Here is a 13,430-nt window from a genome sequence, read left to right as displayed (position 1 = left end):
TGCAGCTTTTTTTTTTTTAAGATTTATTTATTTATTTATACAAGCACTGGGTACAGTCAGAAGCGCGGGAGGGTGAGAGAATTCACCAGAGACAGAGCGGGGAACAGAACAGGCAGACTGACGAAGTACACTGCTGAGGGGAGCAGCGGGCGTGGCAGGAGAGGTCTGTCTCGCCATGTGGGACCCTCGCCAGCCAGGGATAGAACTGGCGCTGCAGAGGCTGCGGGCAGCTTCACAGCCTAGCATTCAACCGCTGCGCCACCAGGGGAGGCCCAGATGCAGCTTTTAAATGGGAGTAGAACTGCAAATTTAGTAATTTCCCCAAAGCCACCAAACAAACCTGTAGCCCTATGCCGGGATTGTTAACTACAGTTTGGGTGCTTCTCTGTTTCTGATTAATCAATTATATCGCCAAATCCAGTCTCTAGAAAATCAGGAAGGTACACTGGTTATTATGTGAATGTATTCTGGTTCAGGTGTGAGCACAAAAGAGATTTCCCCAGAAATTCAACAATAGAGAAACAGGCAGTTGCAATATAAAGGAATTACCCACGCAAGAAAAGTTAGCTAATACCTTCCAATCAAATCAAACCTTGGGTTTAAGGTAATAATGTGACCAGGCCCATTGAAAATAACAACATCTACCAGATGGTCTCACTCATAGCAGGAATTTATAAAACCTAAATAAGGGACCAGAAAAAAGACTAATTATAATAAAGTAAAAATCAAAATCAAAATCAACAAGCAACTATAAACCAGAGACATACTATGGGGGAGGGGGAAGGAGGGAGTAGGATCAAAACAAGGGGGTGGGAATTGTATGGGGACTATAACCAAGATGAAAATGCATACATTGTGCAAAAATAAAAAATGATGTGAAAAATATGTTAAATTTAAAAAATGATAATTTTTAAAAATTAAAAAAATAAAAAGCTTTCTCTGAAAAAAATACGAAAGAAAAAGAAAGAAAATAACAACATCCAGAAGCCTTGCTTCCTTCCCCCAAGTTTGTAAACACAGTCCTAATTATTCTGGTTATAATTTTGGGGTCAACATCGGTATCAGGAATCAATCTCCAATAACTTAAGTAGTAACAGGACCTGTTACCTAACAACCCTGACAAATAGCAGCTTTGGCTGCCACTCAGCATACCCCAGACTGCTAGGAAATCATCGACAACAATTTTAGTGCATTCTAGTTCAACATTACACATGTATTTATTTCATGTATTTACTTATTCTTCTTCCATCATCTTCCCCAATTTTCCACTCCCTCCAGGCTCATGGTAATATGACCTTTCATATCATTTACTCTTTCTGAATTATTTTAGCATTTCATATTAATAATGCAGCTCATAAATGTTATACCCTAATTGCTTGGTATTTCCATAAAAGAGTTAAATACAATTTTATTTCACCTAATGGCCCTTCTAAGACATTAAAATCTTTATTACATTAAACAGACAGAAACCAGCAGTAGAAAAAAAATGCTACTTTTACTGTTAGGCATTCAGTCAAACAAGTAAAGTCTAGCCATCACAAACCACTTGTGCCCTATTCTCATTTAAAAATAAATGTAGCAGAAGCAGAGTTCCAGATGTGACAACACTGTGCCACATGCAAACAGAAGGAAGTCTAAGCATCTGGTATTCTCTCCTTTGATATACAGAAGTTTGGCTAGAGTGACAGATGACATCCTACCCTTCTCAGAACAGCCAGCAGCATACACGGAGCAACAGGTTTTGGTATCTACAACTCAGTGGCGCAATGTCTCACCTTGCTCTTCCACAACCAGCTGAGACAGGTGCTAAAAGGCTTGCTCTATTTATCCTCCCCCTGTTTCAGAAAGGAGTCTCCCAGAGTCTTCAAGCCCAGTCTCAGGCTCATGTCAAGGAAGCTAAGGATACTCACTGGAATGTTCTGCACATTAAACAGTAGAGGATGGTACGGCAAACAGAGAGACAATACAAGTTGCACATAGAAAGAACTCCCCCGGTTTCTTAGCTTCACATATCAGTTGCCATGAGCTCCTTTCTCTCTCTCTTCTGTTTTCTCACTCATCTTCCATCCTGATTTTTGACTCTTCTGTCAAGGCAGTTCTTAAAAAGATAAACCAGTTGGTTTTCCTGTTTTTATTGTTCTGCATGAAATCTCTGAATTGTTAAGTACTATAAAGCTTCCTTCTATTTTTTTCAGGAATTATGAACATCAAATAGGAGGACAATGTACAGTTCTGTTGGTTTGAAGTCTTCCCCAATTGAAAAACTACAGTGTATTAAGAACACTGGTAATAAATGGGTTTAACATAATTATTATGACAAGGAGTTAACTTCCAAATGAAACCAAAACTGGAAAGTATTACAAGTTACACCTTGGTTTTAATACAGTCCATGAAATCATATTCATATGGTATATATGCCTTTTGGGTTAACCCAGGCTCAACAAAAATATATTTTTAAATGATAGTTACAGATTCACTTTCTTTTTTCTCAGCCATAATTTCTCACCTAAATAATGGAGTACAGAAAATCATGAGTGACTCTTTTCTCCATTTCGCTAGATGTTACTTAACTATTACCCTCTAGTTGCAGAAAGGAGGAGACAATTCATTATATGCATCAGAGGCCTAAGTTAGCATTTTGGTTTCATTGTCCCAAGGAACTCAAAAATGGGAAAGACCTGTGAAGAATACAGCAGTAGAAAAATTAATAACCAAAAATTAAGATACAGGTCAGCCTAATCTTGATTGTGTTCTACGGCAAGTCATCTAAATCACTCCGAACTCATTTTCCTTATTAAAGGATTGAGGTGAGATGTTTAATAGCTATTTTGTAAGTGGAATTTTGTTCTGAAGTCAAATAAATTCATTCTAAGGGGAATGTAGCATACAACTTTTAATTTGCTCTGAGGCTAATATTGTAAAGGGCTAGCAAGATAATGAACATAAAAGATTACTCGAAGTTTTTCCCCCTTAATTCTGTAATTTCAACCTTCTTCTTAATTCTAAATTTTTACCAAAATATTGGAAAAGTTACACATTTCAACTCCACCTACCCTTTCCCACCTCCTGCAGAGGTTTTAAGGCCCAGCTTTAGCAAAGAAAGCAGAGTTCTCTTTCACTGCTGAAAAATATCAAGGTGACTTTGATGTTCTAGACAACAATTTTATCCGTTTATACTTACAGTAGCTAAGAACAGAATATAAGCAGTAGTTTAAAAATGTACACATTATCAAAGCAAGGACTTGACAAATGCAAGAAGGAAAAGAGAAAAAACTTAGTAAATGATCCTGTGATTTAAGTGATTCCAAGACCAGTTCACCTTCACTTTGAAAGTATTTTCAAGGACCTTGGGACAGTCCTGGATGAATCACTCTGGCTGAATGGCTTTACTCCTTATCTGACCTGGCATTTACAAGGTCTCCCCAAGTGCAGAAAAGGCCAGAGGAGAAACAAGAAGTACTCATATTCTTATCATAGGGAATCAATTCTATGTGTGTATTGCATTATTCATGGCATTTATTTCAAAACAACAACAACAAAAAATGTGTAGTTACAATGAAGTTACTTATACAAGCCCTTGCAATAAAATTATGGTCATCATCAGAAAACTAGTAATTTCGTATTCAAAGAAACTATTCCTAATATATCCTCAAGTTATATTTGCACACGGTACTAACAGAGCTGGGATATTTACTACTTTTCTTACTGCATATATAGTGCAGAGAACTAGCGCTGTTCTCTCCCGGGCATCATAAACACCAGTTGTCATCTAAGAATAGATATTGTTTGCATTTCTCTTACTGAAATAGCAGAAACTATACAACTTCATTTCCAATTTCCCAGCTGACTTTATAACAGAATGAGTTAAAACTCAATTTTTAAACATCATTAGTTTCTTATGGGGACGTCCTTGGCATTGGGGGAGGGAAATTTCTTTGCGGTTAGGAGCTGTCACACACATTGCAAGATATATGGCATTCTTGACCCCTGGGCACTAAATGTCAGTAGCTTCACCCACTCATTGTGATGAGTAAAGACACCCTCACACATTTTCACATGCCTCCTAGTGACTGGCATCTCCTATGTGCCTAAATGCACAGCTGATGAAAACTAGCTTATTGGCACATGAAATCTGTCAAGCAAAGGGCAAGATAAACTTTCTCATGTGCTGTATACAATTTTCAGATCTTCACCCAGCCCGACCAATGCATACAAAGAGCCACACTATTATCAAAGCTGTTCAAGAGAAACATAGCACCAGTTAGTACCAGACTCTTTTTTCAAGGCTGCAACAATCCTAGAAAGGATTTATCCAATGTCCTTAGATCACAGATAAAGTGACTAAAGCCCAGAAAACCGCAGGGATATGGTTGAGTTTACAGATGCTAATTAATACAGAGGTAGCATGAAGGTCCCCACCCCTCACTCTTTTCCAGTCCTCTCTTCTCCAACCATAGAATGCAAACTAAAGAAGGATCTTTTGAAACATCTCTTAAGCTACCATTTACACATGAAAACTTACCAACAGCGAGCCAGAAGGTAGAATTTCTTACCCTTGGAGCTCATTTTTTCTGACACTTTTTTTGTGCTGAAAAATACATTCACACCACTAAGAACTACACTCATTGAAAAGCTGCTTTTAAAAAATCCAAGGTGATATCATCCTAAGTAGTGAATCTGGATGCTGTTTTTAAGTCTTAAAGAAAACACACCTCCCTGGTGGCACGAGGTCTAATGACACAGTGCTATCAAGCTATCACCAACCACTGCAGCACAAATTCGATCCCCAGCCAGGGAGCTGACCCACATGGCGCAGCAGACCTCTCCTATCTCACCTGCTGCTCCCCTCAGCAGTGTATTTCAGTAGATCTGCCTGCTCTGCTCCCCATTCCCTCTGGTGAGTCCTCTCACCCCCACACCTCTGGCTTACAACCCAGTTCTTGTGTGCATAAATAAATGAATCTTTAAAACACACACACACACACACACACACACACACACCCCTTTCAACCAAAACCAAACACACTGCACTGCACTAAAGGATATCACAAACAATACTCATCAATACAATGTTACCTGCTCTCTCTTTAAAATGAAGGTACACAATACATGAAATATCTTGAACACATTCATCGTTTTCTTTGAGAAGAAATAAACTCTCCCAATATAAAAACCTGTTACTTCCATTTTTAACAAAATGGTTTTTAAATTTTTCATCAGTATCAATTGAATTAACAGGATTGCCAATCTCTTGCCTGCATGTGTTTTTCAAAATAATTATCTGGGGGCCTCCCTGGTGGTGCAAGGGGTTAAGCACTGCACGATGAAGCAATTCACAGCCTCTGCTGCACAAGTTGGATCCCCGGCCTGTCTCACCTGCTGCTCCCCTCAGCATTGTATTTCAGTCAGTCTGCCTGTTCTGTTCCCTACTCTGTCTCTGGTGAGTCTTCTCACACCCCGTATCTCTGGCCTATACCCCAGCTCTTTTATTCATAAATAAATAAATTAAAAAAATAATAATTATCTGAGTTATCAAAATATTCAGTACAGTTTTTTTATGAGTTCCTTATTAATTCCTAATTTTACAGCTGTCCAGGCCTCTGGATTATTTTCACTAAAATGTTACAAATTGAACACAACTTTCAGAGTTCCATGTTATTCACAAAGAATGTTAAAAGTTTATCTGGTAGAGCTAGAAGAAAGTACAGGTTCTAACTATTCAGCATCCTTCTACATATAACTGGACTTTTGTGGAACATACCCACTTGCTTTGTGACCTAGCTGCATAGAAAAATAAGATAAAACAATTACATAAAATCAAAATCATACAACACAGAACAACATTCTGTAAATGAAAATGTTTAGTCAGTACATGTACTTCTCACCATTCTCAAGTAATTTAGACATGCCCTTACCTAACTTTTAAAGGTGTTCCAAATGTCACTTTGAATACATAATGACCTTAATCACCTAAAGTACTGCTAAAACATAAAATACTGTGTCCAGGTGGGGCTAAGTAACTTGGATATCTAACAGAGCTGGTCCTGGGACCAAATTTTGAGAACTTCTACTTTAAATGATTAAAGTTATCTTTTGAAGGTTATAATCAGAAGCACATTTTTTTTCACCCAGTGTATGAGACATACATATACACACACACACACACACACACACACCAGTGAAAAAACAAAAATTAAAACAAGAAGTAATTCTTATTTTTACTATATATAATGAATGCTGATTTGTTCTTCTATTCCATTCCATCCTATCTATTGCTTTTCATTTTAAAAGAAATATTAGGGCCCCCCTGATGGTGCAAGGGATTAAGACACAAACTATGAAGCTATCCGCAGCCACTGCAGCACGAGTTCAATCCCAGGCCAGGTAGGTGACCTACATGGCGTAGCAGACCTCTCCTGTCTTGCCCACTGCTCCCCTCAGCAGTGTACTTCAGTCAGTCTGCCTATTCTGTTACCTTCTCTGTCTCTGGTAAATCCGCTCACCCCCACACTGCTGGCCTATACCACAGTACTTGTATGCATAAATAAATAAATCTTTTAAAAAAAAAAAAAGAAACATTAGTCATGAACCACTGCTTTCATTTCATGATCACTGACAGATCAAAACCTGTACCTTGAAAAATACTACTCATTTCTCCCATGTTCATTTATTTTATTATTAATAACTATTGAAAGTTACCTCTGTATATGTGTTGGTCATTTATAAATTAAAATGCATAATAACTTTATAAAGTATTATTTAGCGCTCATCCTGATAGAGAGGAACTCTTTGGTTCAGAGAGGCTAATGCAACAAAACTTTTGCATATCAGAGTCCTGTTGGAATACCGGTCTGGTTCTGGAATGAAATATTTTGGCTTTAAATATCAGATCAAACATTGAGTGACTGTATGATTTTAGAAAACTATCAAGCCTCTCCTATTTCAATTTTCCCACCTATAAAAGAGATTATAATAGAGCCCATATGAATGATGCGATGATTAAAGGAGAAATCCCATGACAACTGCTTGGTATAACTAGCACATAATAAGGCTTCAATAATTGTTATATATATTTTTAGATAGCGACTGAATTCTTAATTGCCACTCAGACACTTTCTCCCTTCCCTCAACTTCTAGTTCTCATGTTTTGTCAGGTTCACCTTTTTGTTCTTGATATCTTGACTTCTGACACTTGTTACCTGCTCTTCTCCCACTCAGCTTCCTCTAGCAGCTCCATCTGTTGCATGGGCGTTCGTCACCCAGAAATTCCTTGTGGTCTCCACCTGTCTCTAGGAACCAAAGGCCAAGACTACCAAAGACCAAGATGACCCCATGGATACAAGAAAGTAATTCTATGATGAAATTGTGAGTTTACCAAAACATGAAATCTCTAATCAGCAAATCATAAATGTGAGAAGGATGAGGTCTCTGTATACTCCAAAGATGCCTTTATATAAAATCATTAGCATTGCACAATTAAAAACATTTCATAGGATACAAAAAAAAAAAAGGAAACTCTGAACTGGTGTCGGTATGGCTAAGCTCTACAATTAGGTGTAACAAGGTAACATTAGGGCCTCCCTGGTGGCACAGCGGTTGAGCGCTGGGTTGATAACGAAGCTGCCTGCAGCCTCTGCAGCACCGGTTCCATCCCTGCACGCCAGGCGAGGGTCCCACATGGCACGCAGACCTCTCCTGCCGCCCGCTGCTCCCTTCAGCAGTGTACTTCGGTCCTTCTGCCTGCTCTGCTCCCCGCTCTGGCTCTGGTGAATTCTCTCACCCTCCGCGTTTCCGACTATACCCAATGCTTGTATAAATAAATAAATACATAACTACATAAATAAATCTTAAAAAAAAAAACAACAAGGTAACATCAGGCATTGCTGATGACCTTGGCCCATCTTTTTTTACTACAACTTCTTTCTAGTGGGAAGAAATTTTAGAAGATATCCCAATGCAATGATCAATCAAAGATGAAGCTGCAAGGAGACTGGAAATTTGTCTTTTTAGGTATCTTTATAAACACTCCAAAAATGCTTGTGATAATTGTCCCTTCCTTTTGAAAAACTGGCTTGGAAATTACTTTTCCTTATTTCCCAATTCATTTCTGTGTGGCCAGTGAGTACCGCTGCCAGTACCTTAACTTATCTCTCCTTCTGAGATGTTGCTCCCCAAAGAAACCATAACTTCCTGCTGTATTTCAACGTTCTCAAGTTGGGTCATTAGTTCTCAGTTCTCCCTCTCTCCTCCTCCATCTGTTGTTTTCAGTGTTCCTGGGGCATGTCCCCATCTCCAAGAATTGAGTACTGGAATTGATCCTTGAAGCTGCCTGGGCCACACTTTCTCTGTTAAACTCTTGGTAGGAAATAAAGTCTGGTTAGGCTGATAGCTCTAGATGGAGTCAATTATTGGCTTATGGTAGACGGAACTTCTTTTTCCTCACAAAAGAACCTGGAGAGTGGTGACCCTTCCCAGGAGCCTCAGTTCATCAGCACAAAAATGCTGTCATCCTAAAGCCCTGCAAGAGAACCAATGGCACTTCATGGAGACCATGTTGAGACCAGGTTCTGCACCAGTATGTCAAATTCATTGAAACGTTCAGATTATGACTCTGAAAGTAATAACTGAGGAGGGAAGTGCTGAGAAAAAGGTGACATAACAGAACTAGCAGAGTATTTGGATTCAATAGATCTGGTTTTGATTCTCAATTCTATAATACTTACTAAATTACATTAGCTTGATATGGAAAAAATGTTGGTTCTAAAATGACAAACTGGAGCTACAAAAATATAAATATATTCAACTATCTGTCTAAAACGAGTTAAAAATACGAAAGAGGACAATCAACCTGTTTCCGTAGGTATTTGAATTAACTTAGTTCAAAGGTAAGGGTCTGATAGGTACATTAAAGTATGACTAAAGAATGCAAACCATGTCATAAGAAAACTTTGAGGGTACCACTGAGTATCAAATGTAGTTCCGAACTTCTAGGGTGATGGGCCAAAATGAGAAACACAGTCTTTTCTTTTTACCAAAAAAAAAAAAAAAAAAAGTCACTAGTTAACCCAAAGTGATCTAGTCTCTTTTCTTCTTAACAAAAAACAAAAACACTAGTTATCCAAAGATAAACACCTTTTAAAGCAGAAAAAGCAAAGATCCTTCATATGGAATATTGAAATAACGTAACAAGGGTCAAGATTTTTTCTGTGTAAGCTCTCTTTTGACTCTCAGGAAAAAAATGTATATTAAAGCATAGTGTAATGGGGACAGTTTAACAAAAAGGTGCTGTAATGTGATTAAGGTAGGTTAATTTCTGGTCATATAACTACACATATGGAAACAGAGAAAATTTAGAGAAATGAGTGGTTAGCCTCTTAAATATAAATGATTAGCTTATCTGGTCTTCTCAGAGTTACTAAACATGGGGCACCTTGAATGTAGGGTCCTGCCTAATGCCTGAAACACAATCATTATGCATTTTTTATTGAAAAATCATCCATGTGCTAAACAGCAGGAGTACAAGTGAAAAAGTATTACTGTCTTGAAAATTTAATGAATCAATTTCTAGTTTGGCTCAAATGAAGTAAGACACCCCTTCTTCATGTTAAGCAGCAGAAATAAATGTGGACAAAGACAATGTTTTTCAAGAACTTTTAGATTTGCTTAAATCCGAATTTTGGATAAATGTTCAAATCAGATGAAAAGTAAATCAGTAAAATAATCAGTTACATGAAAGAAGATGGCCATCTTCTATCTTCCTCTCCACCCACCTTCACATTCTCCTTTAATTACATCCAGTTTCCCTCAAGCACTAGCACTGAAGATAATCATTAAATAGCCAAAATTAGTATTTCTATTTTGTTTGATTAATTAAGATTATTGCCTACCCCACAGGCAACTGAATCTCCAAGTTTAGCGCTAATATTAGCCTTCACAATTAAATAGAAGACCTCCCACTGGGATTTCATAAGATTACAGATTTTATTAGTATAATATAAAAATTGTGGGAAATGTGAATCTAGTATAACAGATTTTTTAATTCTTTTTTTTTTAATTTATTTATTTTTATACAAGAACCAGGGTACAGGTCAGATGCGTGGGAGGGTGATTGGATTCACTGTAGACAGAGCTGAGAACAGAACAGGCAGACTGAAGAAATACACTGTTGAGGGGAGTAGCAGGTGAGACAGAAGTCTGCTTCGCCATGTGGGATTCTCGCAGAGGCTGCGGACAGCTTCACTGTGCGGCGCTCAACCGCCTGCGCCACCGGGGAGGCCCATAACAGATCATTTTTAAGTTCAAGTGCATTTTGAGATTTCCAAAAAAAAAAAAAAAAAAAAAAGATTTCACAGCATTTTTTGTTTTGTTTTGCTTTTGCTTAGAATTGCAAGAGCACAATATTTTATCTATTGTCAGAATTAAGTAATGGGCTGATATGGCAAGAGAATTTTTTAGCCTTGTTACTTTTAGAAAATAACCTGCGTCCAAACAAACATTCAAATAGACTTTTGGGGATTTAACTATCTGTGTAAATTAAAGCCCACCAGTACTTTATTCATTCATGACTTTGCCCATTTACTAAGGAAATTTTAATTACTGTCTCCTACATTTCAGACACCACCGTGATGGGCACTGGGATACAGGTAATTTGCCTGCCACCACTACACCCATTATGAAATGCACTGTTATTGTTTAGAGTCGGTAGGGGGCACATAAAAATTAGTAGATAAATATTCGAAGTATGTTCAAAACACAATAGCAAATGACAAGATGAAAGGATTTATTCTCTCTGCATGAAATTGGTAAGTTCTCTAAAAGGAAGTCTCACTTGATTGAACTAGCAAGAACCAAGAGGAACTTTCGAGGCAGACAGTGTTACAGCATGAAAACCCAAGAATAAGAAATCAGAAGTGTGAGCAGTGAGGGGTTCTTGTGTGGGAAGTGAAAACTAAAAAGGTACAGCCTTGCAGAGCTCTTAGTCACTATACTAAAGTGTTTAGAGTTAATGTTATAGGTCACTGTGATCTGCCAAACATTCTAGAACAAGGAACTCACACAAATGGATGTCAACTTCACAAAGACACACAATGGTAATGCCACGGTGGAGGGTGTGCTGCTTAAAAGCACACATGGACACAATAATTTCTGAAAATTGAACATTCTTTGACTCATCACAATAATCCCTTCACTGCAAATGTGCTTTTACTTAGCCACTGAAACCATCATACTCTTGTAAACTTTCAGTCCACGTAGCAAAGACAGATGGCTTACCATTTCAAGACTCAGTATGTGGTTCTAACTCTTCGCATGAAGAGCATTTACTTCCCGTTTAAATTGGCTACTTGCAATTTAATTTTTAAATACTTTTCTCCATCTGAGAGAAGTCTCAATCCTTTACCATGATTTAAGAGCACACTGGCATCTTTTTATTTCAAAAATTTTCTGCTTTGTTTCTCAGCAAAATATGATCAGCCTAAAATGAATGTCTCAAGTTCTAGTTATCCTCAACTTATTCCACACCTATACGTGATCAGCTGGGTAGCTGCCCCTTCTAACTGGGCTCCAAGCTGAAGCTCTATCCACATCCTCCATCTTGAATTTACCCTTACCAAAAATGGAAACCTGGAAAGAAGGAATCAGCTTTAGATACACTCATGGGAAAAGATCCTTCACCAGTGGCCAAAAAATGCCACAGGAAAATAACTACATGTACCTACGGTAGCCATACAACATGGTAAACACTAAGAGTGGGAACCAAATGCACAGCCTGGACTTTGCAGCAAAGTCCTGCTTTCATGCCTGAGAAACCAGCCTAGACTAGAAAAGGGCCACAAAGGAAATACACTTCAGTGGTCCAATAGGTTACTGCAAAATTACTGCATTGTTGGTAAACACCAAGTAGCCTTTGGGCAAGACAGCAAAAATAATCAGACTCAAAGCACTCATCACCACCTGCTGCACATTCTTCATTCTTCCTGCCCAGCCCCCACTTCCCATACCTCCTACTCTTTACCCAGCAAGTCCCAGATCACACAATATATAAAACCATGACTGATGGAAACTCTCAGAGCTTTGCCCATTACTATCCCAGCAAAAACTGAAAAGATTTCATTGAGGATTTCAGTCCATTTTTCACTTTTTATACCTAAATCTATGTTTTGCCAATTTTTTTCTACAATAATTTTCCTGTTAAGAAATTAAGTTTTTCCCATTTACTACCAGGTTTGTATTTTCAAAATGGTTCATGTTCACAGTAGATAAAGCCCCCAAAGAACATTACTGAGAATCCCTCCCCCTTCTCAAATCCATACCCCTGAGATTAAGTAATAAAACCAAATAATATAGTTGAAAATCAAGGAGACATTGAATTCAACAGCCTTTCACACACAGAAAAAAGTACAGATTCTTCTTCCTTTAACATGCTAGTTGTATATTCCTTATCCATAACTCAAACTAAATTCCAGTACCGAATAACTCACAGTTTATCCCTAATTCCAACTTAAAGATTTTCCCACCAAGAACAAGTCTCTTCTGAGTGGTAGGAGGAAGCTATTTATTTTAAAGTTTAGCCAATATCTCAGTCTCCAAACTATCTTAAGGTGAATTCTCTGACATCTCAGTAAAGGGTGATGTCCTACCTGAAGGTCAGGAAGTCAGGGAAGACAAAAATGGGGAATAGTGTTACAGGGATCTTTTAGAAGCTGAAATATCCTCCAAAGAAGAGAAGTACTAAGAAATTTAATAGCTATGTCGTATTCCATTGAGTATATATTCCACAATTTCCTTATCCATTTGTCTGTTGATGGACACTTAGGTTGGTTCCAAAATAAAAATGAAATAAAGAAATTTAAAAGGGATAGTGAGATCTAAACAAGTCTGATGTGGCTTCATACTTTATACATTTTTAATAATATATTAATTCTGTGTGTTTATGATGCCCAGCTTAACACCAATATCTGTTCTTTCCCTTAAGGTTTAGTTTTTAGTTCTAATTAGAGTCAGGGGACAGATTGTTTGTATTTAATCTGTCTGTCCTTCTTTGCAGTAATTGAGCAAAGCTCTTAACTCTACTGTAAATATCCTTGGATTTCAATTAATTTGCCTCACTGAGTAGACACAGTAACACATATTGTTTTACTTATGGATAAGCAAACCCTTTACAACTTTCATATTTCAAATACCCAGCAAGGTTTATTTATTTACTATTTTTAGAGAGATTAAAAAATGATACCTTGTAGGTTTTAAAACACTATAAAATAAACTATGATGGAAACAAAAATTACTTGGAGATAATCTTTTAATTGAAATTAATTAGACAGATCTCATAGATACAGACTATAAGGGAGTCTGGTACTGAAAACTTATCACCTCTAAGGAATCCACAGTAACATTATCTCCCCTACTATTTGGAACCTCATAAAAGAAATGCA

General features: G+C 37.6%; 1 protein-coding gene across 2 annotated transcripts in view; it reads right to left on the bottom strand.

Annotated features, from left to right (window-relative positions):
* The window catches only part of ARHGAP24 (Rho GTPase activating protein 24), a 775,334-nt gene that overhangs the window by 505,179 nt on the left and 256,725 nt on the right, over nucleotides 1-13,430 (bottom strand). The window lies entirely within an intron of this gene.

This window comes from Talpa occidentalis, unplaced genomic scaffold (assembly GCF_014898055.3).
Source record: "Talpa occidentalis isolate TD23 unplaced genomic scaffold, MPIMG_talOcc4v2.1 talOcc4.6, whole genome shotgun sequence".
NCBI lineage: Eukaryota > Metazoa > Chordata > Mammalia > Eulipotyphla > Talpidae > Talpa > Talpa occidentalis.
This window is presented reverse-complemented; position numbering and strand designations above follow the sequence as displayed.